The sequence below is a fragment of the Scardinius erythrophthalmus genome (assembly GCF_964197995.2).
Source record: "Scardinius erythrophthalmus genome assembly, chromosome: 2".
Lineage (NCBI taxonomy): Eukaryota > Metazoa > Chordata > Actinopteri > Cypriniformes > Leuciscidae > Scardinius > Scardinius erythrophthalmus.
The window spans coordinates 9172458-9181568 of record NC_138222.1 but is presented as its reverse complement, the minus strand read 5'-3'; positions in this window follow the sequence as shown (position 1 = coordinate 9181568).

Sequence of the window (9111 nt, the reverse complement as noted above, 5' to 3'; positions counted from 1 at the left end):
ACTGTAGCTTATTTGTGAACATGATCAATTTAGTTACAATTGAACCCTCAATCGTTGCTCTCCCACAATGAAGGTAGATTACATTTAACATAAGATCCTTTCAGATATGTAATTTTATAAATCCATGTATTTTTCTAGGTGTATATGGAATTATATGTTCTATTATTATTTACATCCTATTCAATTCTTCTTTCAAAAGTTTTATTTGCAGTAAAGTGATATGTTTCTGCGTGGAAAAAAATCAATCATTTGACAGCCTAAAATAAGTAATCCATATATTTTTCTAGGTGTGTATGAAATTATATGTTCTATTATTATTTACATCCTATTAAATCCTTCTTTCAAAAGTTTTATTTGCAGTAAAGTGATATGTTTCTGCGTGGAAAAAATCAATCATTTGACAGCCAAAAATAAGTACGACCTAAAGGCAAGCCGTGGGTATTGTTCTATATTTGAACCTGTGTTGCATCATCCTTTCAGGAGCTAAGTAAGACATACTTCATAATTGGGGAAAAGTGGAAATGATATGAATGAATGCCCTGCAAGGGCTGTTCCAGGAGCTATATTTGGAGAAATGTGATCTCTGGTCCCATGACTTAAAAGCAGAGGAGGAGAGCACTTTGCCTCATGGCACCTGTCACTTTTATATGACTTTAGACTTATTCATTTATGTTTTTTATACAAAGTCAGAGACTAAATGAAAATGTGTAACATCAACACCGATATATTTGTCAGCATTAATCCAGTCATTACTGGCATTGAACATTCAACCACTGAAACTATTCTTTATTTAACATTTTAGAAATACTGCCTTTTTAAAACAACATTCAATTAATTTTACAAAATAAATACATTCATAATTTTACATTTGATTTTTATGGAGCCCTTAAAGGGACATGGCAATGGAAAAAATATATTTCAATGCTTTGCGTTCACTCGCAAAAGTTTTGCGTTCCCAAAAGAAACATCTCGGTTACGTATGTAACCTTGATTCCCTGAGTTCTAAACCTACGTGAACTGGACGTCCCGTCCTGAACTGACGTAGACAGCTCTCTAATAACTGAACACTGCATTCGGTACTTCTTCTATAGCCCCTTTCTCTAAGAGTGATAAAATCTCCTGACTCAAAGCTGAGACAACCCAGGGACACACTGTCGTGGGAAGAATCCCACTGAAAGGAGGTGGGCCTTTCCGAAATTGGATGGTGTAACCATGCCAAACAGTATGTGATACCCACTGTTAGATGATTGCAGGCTTTGCCACACGGCCAAGTTATCCGCCAGGGGCCTTAACCGTTATATTTTTGGAAACTGCCAAACCACAGGTAGCCTACCAATAAATCTTCTGATTGTAGAGAGCCACTGGCGTATGCGAAAACAGGAACTACAATGTGAAGAGACCACATTTGATCTTATCAATATATACTGATCTCCTTGCATAGGACCCCGAGGCACATGAGTGACGGGAACCTCTAAAACAGAAAGCTGTCCAATCGCCCGATCGGGCATCGACAGTGTGAGCTTTGAGCGCCGTCATAAACGGGCCGTGCGCACATTACCCTAGGGCTTTTTTCTGAACTCCGAAGGCTGGGATGCATGGAGTGTCTGAGGCATTGCTTGTCGAGAGGACTCAGCCTAAAGGGCTGAATTCGCCTAAATTCAGCCTAAATTCGTCAGCGTTTTTCAACGCGTTTTTTGTGTTCACACCCAAGCAATTTTCGCTGACAATGAGCCGAGTGAACATGCAAATTCATTCCCTGACATTAGATGGCGCTTAATGTAAAACAGAAACCACTCCATAACAGTTCTCTTTTATCAAGATTTTTGTAGTCGCTGTCGCGTTTGTCATATAGTTCTTTATGTTCTGACACCAACGAGACCAGCAGCTCTACATTCATCTTGCCTTGCATCTTCCTCGTCTTATTTCTTCCCGGCAGTGTAGACGCTACTTGGTGTATATTTTCTTTGCCGTTACGTATGTGTGCTCGGCAAGACCGTTTTGTGTTTGAGCGCCCCCAAGTTGTGTTTTACTGTAACTTCAGAAGCTCCAGACACGTGAGCAAAAGCACCAATCTCATTGGTCGGATAGTTTTTGACGCGGCGCGTCAAATAAAAAAGACTAACCCGAGGCGTTTTTTTTTTTAAATGACGCTTTTACGCGTGGCGTTTTTCGCACCGGTGTGCACACTCACATTGGCGCCCTTTGTTTAGTCACGAGGCGTTAAACGTCGGCGAATATCGCGCGCGAAATTCGTCCCGGTGTGAACAGGCCTTAAAACCGCCTGAGGCGCAATCAAGTCAGTAGCCCATCTGAGCTCCTTAACAGCCTCTGGAGTCAGGCCCTCTCCCTCGTCCAGCTCCTTATGCAAGTCTGCTCTATAAGCTTGGAGAGTGGCTGCCGCCTAGCCAGCGGCCATGTCAGATTTTCCGACTAAAGCATAAGTAATATTAACACGGCTTGGATGGCAGCAGGGGCCGTTACTTCCAAGTCGGCGCGATGTTGGCCGCAAGAGCCTCTTGTAGATCGACATCACCACGTAACCTTGCTCCGCCATCTTGGAAACAGTGGCGAAGTGATGGAATTAGTAATGCATGCCGAAAAGGGCTGCTTCCAAGACCTTGATACCTCATGGTGGAGGTCTTGGAAGAAGGGGAGAGGCTTACGGGGCTGGGCTAGGGGTGCGGCTGGTAAAAAATCGGTCATCCAGATAGGCTGTTAAGCGCCGCCTGAGCATGCTGAGCGCATCTGTCATGAGTGTCTCCTCCTGCGATGAACCTGTCACACGGATCTCCTATAGCTCATCATGTCTGCTTGAGAGGAGTGAAAACTGCTCTGAAAAGTATGAACACGAGAAAACACTTTCTTATGGGCAACAGAAGATTCGCTTCCTGAAGAAAATTAAATCTGATGAAATAGCACGTATTCTCGGGGCGGTGCCAAGCGCTACTGGCCAATGAAATGGCGTAATGGTATAAGGGCTTCAGACATTCATCACACCGAAGGTGTTCACATAGCGACGGCTATCGCAGCGTTGAGTGAACCTATGAAAGGCAACCCGCGTTCCCTCGCAAAACCTAGTGTTCTTTCCGAGCAAACGTAAAGTTTCTCGGGGGAATGTAAACATTTTGTGAGTGAATGCAAAGTTTCTCTGGGGAACGCAAAAAATGCTAAATCGTTGACAAGTAATTTTCCCCCCTATATCCGAAGTATGGAACCTCTATAGTATGGAGCTCCTAAAGGGACGTGGTGGTGGAAAAAATATGGGATGGGAGGAAAAATATATATTTCAATAGTACTAAAGGATTTGTGAGTGAACGAAAAGTTTCATTTGCAAAAGAACGCAAAAGCATTTTCCTATCTATTTTTTTCCCACCACCATGTCCATTTAGGGGCTCTGTAAATTTTACCAACAGCATTTGTCATACTACAAACTCACTAAAATTTATGTTATCATTAATAGAATCCCATGTCTTCATGACTAGCTCATAACCTACTGTCCTTTGTTGTTGTTTTTAAAGCAAATAAGCCTTGATAGATAGGTTTTTTTTATGCTAATTTTATTCATTCTGCAGAGATGGATTTTCAAGTGATTGTAGTAATTAGAGCCCTGCACGTTCATATCATAACCAGACGGTGGCAGCACAGTATTTTTGGTTAAGCTTAGTTATCTGTTCACTCAATGTGGAAACCTGGTGGAAAATTGTCTTTGTAGATATCCACATACGCTGAATGTGGATATGTACAAAGATTTTTCAAAGTTGTAAATAAAACAAAGATTATTGGAATATGATTTACAAGAAAATACTATTTCAGTCCTTCTACTTCCAAATTTCACATTTAATTCAGTGTTACTTTCTGCTTCTTAATTAATTGCAAAATTAACTAGTGAAAATTGCGTGTAATACCAGTGACCCCCCATTTTTTTTATCTGTCTTTACTATTGATATGAATCTGCAACTTTGATTGTTTATTCCCATGAACACTGTTTTAAACGTATTTGTTTGCTCATTTCAGGGGCTTAGGAGCTCATCCTTGTCACCACCTGTTAGACTTTCAGCAGCAGGTCTCAGTCCAAGGTCGGTTTCCTTTTCTCCATCACCCAGACCTGCATCACAACCCTCTTCTGTTCAGCCACAGACTGCCCGGCTAGACAGGGGTCACAAGCCGCCCAGCCCGTGGGAAGCTGCCTCACGCCACCCTTTGGGGCTCGTGGATGAAGCTTTTACATATCTGGACATTCAACAGTCTATTGCCTCCAACCTGCGCCATGCCGCTCAGACAAAGCTCTTACCCGAGCCCCCGGCCGAGTGGAAGGCAAAGGTTGCATATGAGCCTCCACCAAAAAACCAAAAAGACAGTTTGAGTCCATCACCTCTGACTTTTCTGTCCCCAACCAAGAGCACAGCGTCGGCACCAGCTGGTCCCGTCCCGTATGTGTCACCCTTTAGACAGTGTCAACCCCAAAGGTCAATGACAGAAGCTAACCTTGGGGCTTCACAGGGTAATCCAAAGAAAATGGGGCCTCATCGACTGAGACTCTATAAAGCCAAAGATAGCAGTTCTTGGGGAAGTTAAAAGGAGAGCCGGGAAACCCTTTTTATGCAAGTCGCGAAAGTCAAATCAAATAGGGGGGTGTTTTGAAAGTGAGAAAAGTAAAATTCTTAAGGCTACTATTGAACAAAAAGATACTGAAAGTCAGAGAAGTTGATGTTGCAGAATGAGGGTCCGTGAAAGTCAGAAGGCGGAACTATAAGTTGATAGAGTTTATAAAGATTATTTTTTACTACGTTTGATAGACAGAGTGTTACATCTGGCTTTTAAACACTCACACTTACAATACAATAATCTAATCTAATCTAATCTAATCTAATTTTGATCAGTGAATGTGCATCCCTTGTGAAAAGTAAGTACACTTTTGCATACTTAAAGGAGAACTCCGGTCAATTTTAACATTGAGCTCATTTTTTTGTAAATTTGGAGTGCTGTCAATACAGAGAACAACGACAAAAATCGGTGTTGCCTACACCGTGATATCCTCTTTTTAAAATTTGCACCCTGTTGACTTCAATGGGGCAAGTTTTAAACCTGCTTTTAGCCTCTTAACATCCTTGATGTGTCATTACAAGTGCACAGGTCATGTGAGTGATTCCTTCAGAGTGATCACGGGTGAATCTGACTGCAGTAGATGTGAAAGATATGGATAAAAATTATGTTATTTCAGCCAGCGCTCATACCTGTATTTACATCCTGTTTTCGGTCGAAGGCCATAGTAATCGATTGTCGAGTTCACGCGCGTGATCATTGGTAACTAAACCTATGCGCGTGAACTCGACAATCGATTACTATGGACTTCGACCGAAAACAGATTAAAATTGACCGGAGTTCTTCTTTAAAAAAAGGAAATAGTATACTTTAAAAAATATCTACTTAAGTGCACCTAACTGCAAGTTGATTGCAATTTAATGAAAATGTATTATAGTTAAAATTTCTATTAAATGTAATTAGCTTAACTTTAGAGTGTTTTTGACCACTTAAGTAGTCATGAAAGTGCACTCTTTTAAGGACACAAAGGGATAGTTCACTTAAAAATTAAAATGTTGTCATTAATTACTTACCCTCATGTAGTTCCAAACCCGTAAGACTTCCGTTCATCTTTGGAAGACAAATTAAGATCTTTTTGATAAAACATTATAAAGTTTTAAATATTAATATTTTTCTTTTTAATATTATCCATATTAATTGAGCTGTTTAGTCAAGATTATCTGAAAAGACTTAGTTTTGCGATCTCTTTATGATTTTTTTGAAGTATCAAAGTGGTAGTTGTGTAGCTGTCAATGGAGGGACAGAAAACTCTCAGATTTCATCAAAATCTAATTTGTGTTCCAAAGATGAACAAAAGTCTTGCGTGTTTGCAACGAAATGAGGGTGAGTAATCAATGACAGAATTTTAATTCTGGGGTGAACTATACCTTAAGTGGCCTTTTATTTCATTAAAAGATTAGTTCACTTTCAAATAAAAATTAGCCCATGGTTTACTCACCCTCAAGCCATCCTAGGTGTATATGACTTTCTTCTTTCAGATGAATACAATCTGAGTTATATAAAAAAAAATGTCCTGTCCAGTTTTATAATGGCAGTGGCTTGCAACCATCAGGTTGAAGCTCAAAAAAGTGCATCCATCCATCATAAAAGAACTTCACACGGATCCAGGGGGTTAGTATGCGACATACTGCTGAAATTTACGCTACGTCATGACGCACTACGCTACTTCCGACGTCACAAGTTTTTCGAGCTTCAACCTGATGGTTGCAATCCACTGCCATTATAAAGCTCGGAAGAGCCAGGACTTTTTTTAATGCAACTCCGATTGTATTCGTCTGAAAGTCATATACACCTAGGATGGCTTGAGGGTGAGTAAATCATGGGCTAATTTTCATTTTACAGTTTACAGTTTTTTAAAATATACTTTTAAGATTTAAAACACACTAAACGTGCACTTTCAGTTCACAAAAGTTCACTTCTTTTTCACAAGTTTTGAACTAATGAATGGATTAAAGTGATACATGCATGATAATGATACATGCTAAAGAAATAACAAAACATAATAGGTCTTCATAATACGTAAACGCTAGTGTGAGACACATTTCAGCACTGTCCGTATTTAATTAGTCGCACTTTTTAAATTACTGCATTAAAATAATTCAGTAATAGGCTGCTTCAGTTGTGATGACAGCTAGAATCATAGTCATAAAATTAGAGAAAGATCATTTTGTTTGTGACTGTGCTACAAAGTTATTAGGCAGAAACTGTTGAATTAGAAACAGTCGTACTTGTTACATAAGCTTCACTAGAAAAGATTAAATCACTCTTCAGTGACCCAGTCTGACCCTTTACCACATGCCCTGTTGCCCCAGACTCAGACTCAGACTCACTTAAACAAATTCACTACTATTTGCTAATAAATGGAAGAAAAGAAAAAAACGAATTTAATGATCATTCCTTAAATGTATTTTGCTGTGAATGTCTGTGGGTTCTCATATGTGACAATGCATGCTCTCAATCCACTTAAAAATACAAGATACTAATTTGTACTGAGTTGTTCATGCTTGTATTTCTTTATTCAATGACTGAATGTTTCTATGAGAAGGATATCAGAAAGCTAAAATTTGACATGTTTTTGTCAAGATACAAAATTTGTTTAAATATTTGTTGAATTGTCAAGTGCATCATCTGACACAGAGTGGAGCAAGCAGCTCGCTTTATACTGTTTTGCCCAAGTATAGCTCAGTATTAAGTAGCTTGTGTGATTTACACTCTACAGCTCCACTTTTTGTATGTGACTGACATAAAACCATGCTTGCACTTCTATTAAAGTAACATGTGTAGAAATCTGAGAAGAAATCTCTGCATATAGTTGGGGTTTTTTTATCGATGTGGAGTTTTTTGGAGGGAAAAAGTATGCTGCATAGCCTTAGGGAGAGTCGCTTTCAGCCCAATAGTCTGTAACAAGTTGCCTGTCTAGTTATATAATGTCTTGGGAGGCCTGGCTCGACTCCCGAGCTTGTACTTGTCATACAACCAAACTATGTGGCAGCTGACATTGAAGACTGAACCGTGTTCAAAATAGTTCTGCAATTAATCTGCTATTTGGGATATACACTGGAGGAAACATGTAAATTACAGTCAGCGTCGGCCATACCAGTTATATTGCAAATAATTATTTATATAATAATAAACATATTCATTGCTTATTCAAGTACCTCAGTGATTACACTTAAAAAAATATTTCCTTATGTCTGCGATCAAAAGATTGATCACTTCACATGACAGATACTGTCTGGGAGTGACATTTTTATTTGTTGTTTATGGGAAGGATGAAACGAGAGTGTTAGAATGCTGGACAAAAACATGTACAGTAACTTCACACACACCATTAAATGAATCATATGAATTTCTAAGCTTTCTGCAGATAATGGCTCAGATTTGCTTAAGATTACAGATTATAAACGACTGGTTACTCTGGTCAAAGCTATGGGCTTTGAGTGACTACCCTTGTGGAAAAAAAGTGCACTTAATTGTATTGAATGTGCACTTCAAATTTTAAAGATAACCTGCTAACATAACACATAAAGAGAGTATACACTTTCATGACTTTGTTTCTTAACACACTTAAGTACACTTTTAAAAGGTGCACTTTGTAATAATGTCAACTTACAAATTTTACTTTAAAGTGCATCATGTTTTAATAACCTTTCTTTGTGCTTTGAAGTACACTAATTTGGACGTGTTGATTAACGTATGCTTGATTATAATATGAACTGTAGTATGCTATTCAATATTACATTTAAAGTTAATAAGTTTTAATTGTACTAAATTGAAAGCTTCATCATTGTGAAATAAAAATATTACATACAAGTTTCAATAGAAAATATAATAAGTGCATTTTAGTTTACCATAAATGCTTATAAATTCAGCACTACACATTATAAAGACATTAGAAGTAATTATGAAATTACATAAAAGATGTTAAATGCTAACTGTATTTAATATAAATATAAAATGTAATGCATTTTTATTTAATTGCTATTATAATGCACTTAAGTGTCTGAAAACATTATTTCCGTAATAAGTACTCTTTTTAAAATATACTTAAGTTTAAGATTTTTTCACAAAGGTATTTACTGTATAACGTTATAACGTTATATATATAACAAATCTAATTTTACATACTAACAAAATATGGAGTATTAAATGGTTACAGTTATTTTAAGATGTAGTTGCAGTACATTACTTACTCAAATAAATTAACTACATGTACTTACTATAGAGTTACTGTTTTGGTTTAGTTATTTGTAATTATGCATAATTTAAGTACATGCAGCAATGTATACGTCACCTTGAAATAAATGATACCTATTAAATTATATAAAATGTGTTGTTATGAACCTGCTACGGTAGGGTGTTTAATATCTTTGCTCCAAATCATAGAAACATTGACCATGTTAACCAAAACTTGGAACTGAAACTCAAGAATGTCCCGCTAATGAATGAACTGTACAAACACAGTGAAGTCATAACCTGAGCAGACACCTGGTGTGTCCATTACACTCA